This window comes from Durio zibethinus, chromosome 20 (assembly GCF_047325235.1).
Source record: "Durio zibethinus cultivar Kanyao isolate XHJ-2024 chromosome 20, ASM4732523v1, whole genome shotgun sequence".
NCBI classification, from domain to species: Eukaryota; Viridiplantae; Streptophyta; class Magnoliopsida; order Malvales; family Malvaceae; genus Durio; species Durio zibethinus.
Genome location: NC_143181.1, coordinates 14353946 through 14364359, shown reverse-complemented (window position 1 = coordinate 14364359; position 10414 = coordinate 14353946). Strand labels below are relative to the sequence as shown.

Genomic DNA, 10414 nt, shown 5'->3' with positions numbered 1-10414 from the left:
TTTCCGCTACAACATAGGTCTAGACCTTGGGTTTATTCACCTGGAGACCCGGTGTGTGTTGTGCTTATTCCCTTGACTGCTACGCCCACTCATTCCTTTGAGTAGAGGTCAGATTTTTAGAGTACCAGGACTTCTTAGCCTTGGCCTAATGATTCGCTCTCCCAAGCCAGCGAAAGCCGGTAGTAGTGGGTGAGGTCTGTGCTTGGCTTGTACGAAATTATACTGCATCTAGCATGACGTAGATTTTTATTGTTAACCAGGCGTACGAGTACTATTTGGAAATATGAATAATTTTTATATTTAAAATCGGCTTTCTAGTTCGAGACACTGTCTTCGTATAGGAAAAATGTAATTTATGTAGAGGTAAAAAACTTTTACACTGAGACCTCACATTCCCTCGTATGGCTATTCCATTCCGGGATTACAGGTGAGACCCATGGCTTCGCTCCCTCACTAAAAAGCACAGAAAAAGAGATTAAAAAATAAGATAGTTAGAAAGCGAGGGGCAAGCCCGTCTTAAAGCCATTCTTGCAGCAAGAGCGCATTCTTCCTTTATTGATTCAATTCCTTCTCTCAGGGCATTCTCTGCATCAACAATTTCACTTCCTTGTCGTATTCTTTCCCTTCTAAGAACTCGTTATGTGCATCTCTGCCTGACAGCAAGCAAGCATTCCATCAACCAGTAACCCCTTCCTTCGTCTACTTGAAAAATTCCTCCCCAAGACCCTATTGGGTTGTAATTGATTCTTTATCAATGGGCCACCCTTTCTTTTAACTTGTCAATGATCGAACTTAAAGATATGAACTGAGTGTCATTTGATGAGTAACTGAGAACAAAGGAGAGGGATATAGAAAGGATGAAATAATGAAAGAGGAAGTCATTGCTAGTAGTAACGACTTGTTACGATCCATTGGTTCATATAGAATCCATGTCTTAGGTGTATCAAAAAACATTCTTTCTTTAAACGTATATAATAAAATAGAGCGAGAGGGTCCACTCCGAAACCAAGAGGGTACTAACTAACAGCTGAGTCCTCTCCGAACCGCAAGAGATAGTTGCCCGTCATACGGTTCAACAATTTCACTTGCTTCTATGGGAGGCTCATTCTGAGCAGGTTCGGATCACTTACAATACACAGCTCTACGAAAGGGTTAGGAACGTTTTCAATATTCTTCTTTTTCCATATTTATTCGATCTCTTCCATCTCTGCCCCCCGTTGTCACCTATGTTGAAGAAAGGTTTGGAACCCTGCAGAGAATGAAGAGGAGCCAAGAATCTTCCTCTCAACAGTGCTTCTCGAGGCTCCACTCTCCCCCCTGAATAAGTAAGGCCCCGTTAGCCTGGGCGAAGATGGGGAAAAGGAATAAAGATTGAAGCCCCCGCCCCCTCTACCAGGCACTGGACAGGGGTTAGCTCGGTAAATGTGTAGAGCCAAGTGTAGTGTGGTGTAGTAGTAGGCACTTCTAGGCCCCTTTCCCGGCCACTGGATCACTCTAGCGCTTTGGGTACTACGGACCCTCTGCTATCCATTGCAGCAAAGTCGTTTCATGAGCGGGGGGGGGCTAAGCGTAGTTCGTTGAATCAAACGTTGAATGAAATCGATTCTTTTTTAGATATCAAAATCAAAATTGGATAGGATAGATGGATGGATCTATCTTTCTATTTATATAGTGTTGTAGCGTAGCAAAAAGCCCCAAATCCTTGATTTGGCCAGGAAAGACTGCACAATTTGGCCAGGAAAGACTGCACTGCTTTGGGTCCAGGAAGCTTTGGGAATGAGCTCGACTGCTTCTTCTCCACACTTCTTTTTCTTTGTGCCCACTCCGCATGCGCTTCACGCGCCATTGGCGCTTTGCTCTCCTCTTATTCTTCATTGGACTATTCGGATGGACTTCGTCATTCTTTCCCAACTAAAATAGAAAAGGCTGTATCACATTGAGATGTCGATTTGTTTTTTGCCACCAATGAGATGGGGAATTTTGAACCCCCTATTTAGACTTTTGTGCCTTTCATCTTTCTGAATTGAGGCCAGGCCCGACTCCCGTCGTTCCAACAACCGACGGGGAGCACCTCAATATACGATCGTGTGCAGTAACTGGGAGTCCTATTACACCTAAGGCCAACTTCAATTCACCAAACCAAGGTTCATCTCGTGTAATGATTGTGGACTCATACAAGGATATTGAGTAGACGGTTGATGTATCAGACTCGACCCTATCTTTCGTAGAATGCATTCCCGTCTGTTTCACAACTGATTCGGTAAGCTACGTGTCTGGTGCACGGAGAATAGCCTTTGACCCCCCAAATTGACTTACTCATGGCAACCTTCTGGCCGCCCAACAACCTATAATGCTAGTCACTACTCCCACTGGGGCTAGGAAGTAAGCCCCACAACCCAAAACGGCGAAGAACAAATAGAATTTGCTACAAAAGCCGGCTAACAGGGGTGTTCCTGTGTATGAGAACATAGTAATGGAGAAGGTAATAGCCGAAATAGGATTCATTTTGGCTAGAGCACCCAAACCTGCTATATATTTGACACAGGTTTGCCGTAATGCTAAAATTATGCCGAATGCATTTATCGTCATTAATGCATAAATAAAAATACCAATTAGTAGTGATTGAATTCCTTCTATGGTTCCACGTGAGAAACCAGTACGAATATAACCTACATGTCCAATTGAACCATGAGCTAGAGGATTTTTTACTTTCGTTTGGGCCACGACGGCCAATGCTCCTAAGATTATAGAAGCAATGCTGAAAAAAAAAATGATTTGTTGCAATGTAGCTCTATAGGAACCATAAATAGAAACACGTGAAATATTAGCAGAAATAGAAATTTTAGGTGTAACAGAAAGGAATGCTATAATCGGGTTGGGTGAACCCTCATAGATATCATATGCCCACGTATATAGAGTCAAAAGAGATATGGAGTCCCAAGGGGAGGGGGTTTTCTTCGGGGCTCGAGTAGGGATGGCGAACTAACCCGTCTCCGACGGGTTCCGGCCCGACCCGACCCGACCTCACGGGGTCAGTTTTTTTTGAAATTCGGGTATCGGGTTAGGTTCGGGGTCGGGTTGGATAAAATAAGAAAACAATCGGGGTCGGATCGAGGTCGGGTTTGCCAAAAACCCGACCCGACTCGATATTATATAAAAAATTATTTTTTAATTAATTATTTAATTTTTTATTATATATAAATATATATTTATATAATGATATTTTTAAATATTTTATATTAAAAAAATAATATTTTATTAATTTCGAGTCGGATCAGGTCGGGTACGGTTTACATGATATCGGGTTCAGGTATGAAAAATAAAAAAAAATTTCGGGTATGGTCGGGTTCGGGTTTAATAAAGATTAAATCGGGTCGGGTTCGGGGCAAGCAAAATCCGCCCCAAACTCGACCCGATGCCAACCCTAGGCTCAAGAGATGGAATAGATAGGCCCTACAAGTTATGAATTCACCGTTGGGGAATTCACATGAAAGGGAATGAGGAATTCTCAACGAAAAAAGTGCTCACTGAACCGAACGTGAAAGTTGTGTTTCATCAAACGGCTGTTCTCGTAACTCCACTCTCGACTTGGATTATATATCCAAAAAGGTCCGCTCTTGGCCATTCCACACGCTGCCTAGCAGAGGCATGGTTATCTGAAGTGGATTCTCTTTTTTCTAGTAGATACTGAACCTGCTGCCCCATTGATGTTGAAGAGGGGCGGGCGCAGCAGTTACATGGACCCCTTCCTTTCTATTGTTGCAAGCATTTTCTCGGGTCGAACCGAAATTTCTTATTATATAGGGCAGGCAAAGTGTCATGAGCCAACCTTGTATAAGGCCATGACCGAGGCTTAGGTTGTCGTTATCCACTCATGTATAGGGCCATGACCGGGTAGATCTCTTGTGCTAGGAAAATTGTCCCCATTTCAAATATTGTAATGGTTAGTGGTAACATAGCTCTAAAATCTCTAAGGCTTTTTAAGGGGGTAAGCGAGCAGCATACTGTTGGGCTATCTCACCGGTCGCGATACAGGCCTAAGCCATCATCTAAGGGCTGCCCCCTAGCCCTGGCGATGGTGGGAAGTCCCGATGTAACATCATCGATTTTAATGAAATTCACCTCGATTCTAATGTCCCGATTATTGCCTTGATGTGTTTTTCTTTTGTCGATGTGAATGTATTTTCTTGTGTGTGTTTGAGATTGATCTCGATATGAATGTGCCTTATTGCGTATGCTAGGGACTAACTGTAGCTAATGGTTATTTGTTCAGATATCGAACTATTGAGGGCTAACTTGGGTGGAAGCGTCCATTCAAGTGCCACACGGGCTATTGCTTGTTGAGGGAAAGTCTAGTCCGTGACACGTGGTATCAGAGCACGGTTGAGAAGTGCTAGAAATGGAAGAGATGGCCACAAGTGGTGGACCTAATTATCAACAAAAAATTTAGAAACTTGAGGCCGAAGTGGCCACAGTGAAAACTCACATGGTGACTAAAGATCGAGATAACCCAGCAGGAGTTATCCGATACTCTCCACAACGTGAGCGAGGAGGCTAGAAATGCCTTGAATATCCTCCAAAAGGAGTTTGAGGAGTTCAGAGCACAGGTGAGCATCTTTCAAATGGCTATGGCCAGATCAGGTTCGAGCTCGACGAAAAAGGGGAAAAAAGGCCAAGGTGCCAGAGCCTCAATGCTATGAGGGGCCAAGGGATCCCAAGGAGCTTGAAAACTTCCTATTTGACATGGAGTAGTACTTTCGAGCTGTACACACAGATTCAGAGGAAGACAAGATAGCAATGGCATCATGTACCTCACAGAGGATGCCAAACTATGATGGCACTCCAAGTTTGTTAATGATGAGTGCCTGATTAAGACTTGGACGGACCTGAAACAAGAACTGAAAAACCAGTTTTTCCCTGAGAATGTGGAGTATATGGCCCGAAGGAGACTTCGAGAATTGGTGCACACAAGAATAGTACGAGAGTTTGTAAGAAGTTTTTCTACCCTGATGTTGGATATTTGAAACATGTCCGAAAAGGACAAGATGTTTGATTTTCTTGAGGGCCTCAAGCCTTGGGCCATGACAGAACTACAAAAATAAAAAATGCAAGACGTGGCCATGGCCATAGCTGCAGCTGAACATCTCCACGATTATAATGATGGCTCTTCAAAAAAGAAAAATCCTCCATCAGCTGGCAGTAGCTTCAACTTTGGGAGTGGGGGAAAGATGACTAGGTTGGATCGACCCTTCAGTAGGAGATCAGACAGGAGGTCCTTTGATCGAGATAGCACCTAACCCAAGACAAGCAACGCCGTGATTTTCAAGCCTAGGCAACCGCTAGCTTGCTTCCTCTGTAAGAGGCCGCATCGGGTGGTCGAATGACTACACAGAGGAGCCCTTAATGCCTTAAGAGCCTCGTCTCAAGAGTCCGTAAAAGCGCCAGAGAGCGTTGAAGAAGTTGAAGAGGTGCCAGCCAGGATGGGTTCAATAAGGTTCCCCAATGCCCTCCACACCCAACTGAACCTAATAAAGAAAGAGCAGGGTAGAGGCTTGATGTATGTAAACTTAATGATCAATAAGAAGGTCACCGAGGTCATGGTAGATACGGGTGCAACCGATACTTTCATCACACCAGAAGAAGGAAAAAGATGTGGTCTCTAGGTTAGCAAGGACTGTAGACGAATGAAGGCAGTTAATTCGTCAGCCTTTACGATCAGTGGAAGCTCTAAGAATGTAACAACCAAATTGGAGCCATTGGAATGAAAGGTAGACTTTACAGTTTCACCCATGGATGACTTTGATGTTGTTCTTGGATTGAACTTCATGATGTTGGCTCAGGTGATCCCTATCCCCATCGCTAGTTGCTTGTTGTTTTTAGGGGAACACCCACGTGTGGTGCCGGCCATTATCCTGCCAAAGAGTGGGAAGAAAATGATTTTAGCTTTACAGTTCAAGAAAGGGGTAAAGAGAGGGGAACCTTCTTTTGTGGCCATGCCGATCTACAAAGAAAGGCTGAGAGTGGAACCGATAGCCGATGGGGTGAAAAAAGTGTTGAAAAAATTCGAAGAGGTGATGCCAGAGATGTTGCCTAAGGTTTTACGTCCTCGACGAGTAGTGGACCATGAAATTGAGCTCCTCATAGGAGTAAAACCCCCTGCTAGAGCCCCTTATCGCATGGCCCCGCCAGAGTTGGTCGAACTAAGGAAACAGTTAGATGAGCTTCTACAAGTTAGATTTTATTAGACCATTAAAGGTTCATTTCGGAGAGCCAGTGCTATTTCAGAAAAAGCATGATGGAAGTTTACAATTATGTGTTGACTATAGGGCCCTGAACAAAGTCACCGTGAGAAACAAATATCCCATCCCTCTTATAGCAGATTTGTTTGATCAATTGAGCCGAGCCAAGTACTTTTCCAAATTGGACTTGAGATCTGGCTACCATCAGGCCAGAATCGTTGAGGGAGATGAGCCAAAAATCACTTGTGTAACACGATATGGTGCATTTGAATTTCTTGTTATGCCCTTTAGACTGACCAATGCTCCTATCACATTTTGTACATTGATGAATCAGGTGTTCCATGACTATCTAGACAAATTTGTAGTCATTTATTTAGACGACATAGTGGTATATAGCTCTACTCTGGAAGAACATCAAGAACACTTGCGTCAGGTGCTTCGAAGGTTACAAGACCACCAGTTATACGTGAAAATGGAGACGTGTGCATTTGCTTAGACCCAAATCCACTTTCTCGGTCACATTATCGAACGTGGCCACATTCGAATGGACATGGAAAAGGTTAGGGCCCTCAAGGAGTGGACAACACCGAAGAATGTTAGTGAACTCCGTTCATTTTTAGGACTAGCCAACTATTATAAAAGGTTTATGAAAGGGTACTCTCGTAAGACCACGGCCCTCATGAAGCTATTGAAGAAGGAGCATAAATGGTGTTGGACAAGTGAGTGCTAAGAGGCCTTTGAGGGATTGAAGAATGCTATTATGAAAGATCCCATCTTAGCTCTCCCTAATATTGAAAAGCCTTTCGAAGTTCAGACGGATGCATCTGATTTCGCTATTGGAGGAGTGCATTTACAATAATATCACTTGATAGCATTTAAAAGTAAAAAGCTAAGCGAAGCTGAGAGGAAATATACGGCCCAGGAAAAAGAGCTCCTGGTGGTAGTTCACTGCTTAAGGGCTTGGCGACATTATTTGTTGGGTTCACACTTTCTCATGAAAACAGATAATATGGTCGTTAGCCATTTCTTCACCCAACCAAGGCTCACAGTGAAACAAGCTAGACGGTAAGAATTTTTAGCGGAGTTCAATTTTTGTTTTGAGCACACTGCTAGAAAAATCAATCAAATGGCCGATGCATTGAGCAGGTGAACAAAGTTAACGACCCTTAGAAGAATTGCCCTAATGGCAGCTAGCAGAGCCACGACAGACATTCGCAAGTTGATTGAAGATCATTTAGGGAAAGACCCGCAGGCCAGTGCCATCCTGAAGCTAGTGGAAGAGGGGAAGTCCAAGTACTTCTGGCAAGAAAATAGGGTCTTATGGACCATGGGGCCTCGATTGTTTGTGCCAAGAGTAGGAGGTCTGAGACAAATGCTGATGAGGGAATGTCATGACACACCATAGGCTAGACATTCGGGTTCGCAACGCACTTTGACGTTATTGAAACAAGGATACTATTGGCCTTACATGCGATAAGATATGATGGACTATATAAAGACTTGCCTCATTTGCCAACGAGACAAAATTGAAAAAAAAAAACCTGCAAGCATGCTTGAACCACTATCGGTACCCTCCAGATCATGGGAAAGCATCTCTTTTGATTTCATTTCAAGCCTACCTAAGGTTGGTGATCTTGGAGCTATTTTGGTGGTGATTGATCGGTTCTCTAAGTACGTCACATTCATTCCCGCTCATAAGTATGTATAGCGAAAGACACAGCTTGACTATTGTTTAAACATGTGGTCAAATACTGGAGCCTCCCTCAAAACATTGTCAACGATAGAAATTCGAGATTCACGGGGTCTTTTTGGAGAGAATTTTTCAATATATTAGTGTCCCAACTCAACATCTCTTCAAGCTACCACCCTCAAATCGATGGTCAAACGAAAATGTTCAATGGATTATTAGAGGAATACTTAAGGCACTTTATTCAAGCCAATCAGAATAACTGGCCTTCGTTATTGGACGTTGCTCAACTTTGCTTTAATTCCAACAAAAGCTTTTCCACTAACAAGAGCCCATTTGAGGTGGTCACCGGACAATTACCAAAGCTATCCCACACTTTCTTGGAACAATATGGAGGGAAGAATCCAAGAGCCTTCAACCTCAACAAGGAGTGAAAACAAAACATGGAGATTGCACAAGCCTACCTGGAGAAAGCATCGAAGCGAATGAAGAAATGGGTAAATAAAGGTCGTAGGGCACAACAATTCCAAGTTGGTGATTTGGTTTTTATTCGAATAGTCCCTAAACAAACCAGGTTCTTGAGAAAGAGAGATCGTAGATTGGTGCGCGTGGTGGTACATGGTAAGAGTTTACTTCTCAATCCACGTTGAGAGCTTCCTTGATCCTCCTGCCTTGTGTTTTAGGTCGGATCGAAAAAACCAATTATCAAAGTTTCACAAATATGGTCTGATGTTCCGATGCTATGAGCTCGTCTGCCAGAAAGTCTCTACGATTCCTTTCGAAGAGAAAGCTGTCAGGTTAACTTTCAACATCATGTCATCTCGTATTTGGTCTAGATCTTATCAATGGTTAGATAAGATTGAAAGAAAACTCTGGAAGAGTGCTCTGGTCTTGCTATGGCTTTGGAAAAACCTCGCGTACTCTGGTAAGATAGAGTAAGAAGACTATAAGTGCATCCGAGTGCCTTTTTTTCCCGCAACAATATATGGGCACTAAGGGGAGTTCCATAGCAACATGGATTAGGATACTCTTTGGAATACTGAGTAAGCCCAGCCCCGTAGGAATACTAGCAAATCCAATGTGACATGCATTAGAGGGCAAGGACTATCAAACCATTAGAGGTAGTGATGCTCTCACCTATGCATGCTATAATAATAAATTACCTTTTCTATTTGAATTGATTCATGAGATTTGCGATCGTTCTTTTTTCCCCTAGTTATAGGAGCCTCACCCAAGTTGGATTACAGTTATCCTCGAGAAAGAGACAAAGCTACTATGATCATCATGAATAGCATCGTTATCTCTCTCCTTCATTCATGTCTTTTTATTTGGCAAGAAGTGACCTAAGAAGGTTTTAGCAAGACTGTTTTATAGAGCTTTTTTCTTTTCGATGTAACTATCACCTGTCAAGTGCCAAGACTATGCCTTTTTTTTACCAGGTTTATCATTTAAAAAAACCCCTCTAACTAGAAATATCATAAGATAAGAAAACCTATAATCAAATCCAAAAACCTTTATAGGTTTTTTTTGCATTGTGTAAACAAAGAATGAGAGGCTGGAAAGCTAAATATCAATCAAGAGAGACTAATAGTAAAGAAGGTAACCTGCATCTTCTATAAGGACTTTCTGATTAGGTTGAATGCCATCTACTTTCCTAAAAGCACTAAGACAAGCAAGGCTAACAAAAGGGAATGGATAAGGACTTTTGTTCATAATGGAACAGAGGGGAAGGCTCTTTTGCATATCTTTTATCTTCAAAGAAAGAAGGGGCATGAATTCGGTAAACAATTTGAGGCTCTACAAGACCTTTATCCGAATTAAAAGATGCCATCCCATTGCTATCCACTTTATCAAACCCAGTAGCAGAGGACGACAGTGATGTACGAAATGTCTAGTCTGGAATTACATGGAAAATTTCATATAATTGATGGCAGAGAACTCCTAATAGCTCTATGAGATTTGCTTATAACTCCTACTGACTTATAGGGCACTTCCAATGGATAGTTGACCTAGAATCAGCTTCTTCTTTTCTTGATGGCTTGAGAGCGGCTGTAGAGAGAACATATGCACAACCCCTCTAACGAGTATTCAACCAAAGCAGCTGCCTATTCTAAGGGAAGAGAAAGCCCTAGAGAAAAGATATCTACAGCCCCCCAAAAAAAGAGTTCCTTACTAGGGAAAGATATACTAAATAGATAGACTACTCTTTCAGGGAAGAAAGACTAAATGGAATTGCAATTGGATTCAATCCTATAGACCCTTCATATGGATACTCCTATCAAGACAAACTTTTAGGCCTTTTTCTTAGTAGAGGCAAAGTAAAGTACTTAAGGGAGAAGTAAGCAAAATAAATTCAGTAAGAACCTTTAAGGGTCAGCTAGTGATAAATCTCCTAAAGCCATCCATACAAAAAGGAAAAGCCAAGGCGGGTACATGGACTTACTATAAATCTTACCCGAGAACTGCAAGAGGCTCGCAAGCATTAGGA

At 42.5% G+C, this 10414-nt stretch overlaps 1 pseudogene; it reads right to left on the bottom strand.

The window, feature by feature from the left end:
• Positions 1-254: 254 nt before the first annotated feature.
• LOC149513139 (uncharacterized) lies at positions 255-5791 on the bottom strand (annotated as a pseudogene).
• Between the last annotated feature and the right edge of the window lie 4623 nt (positions 5792-10414).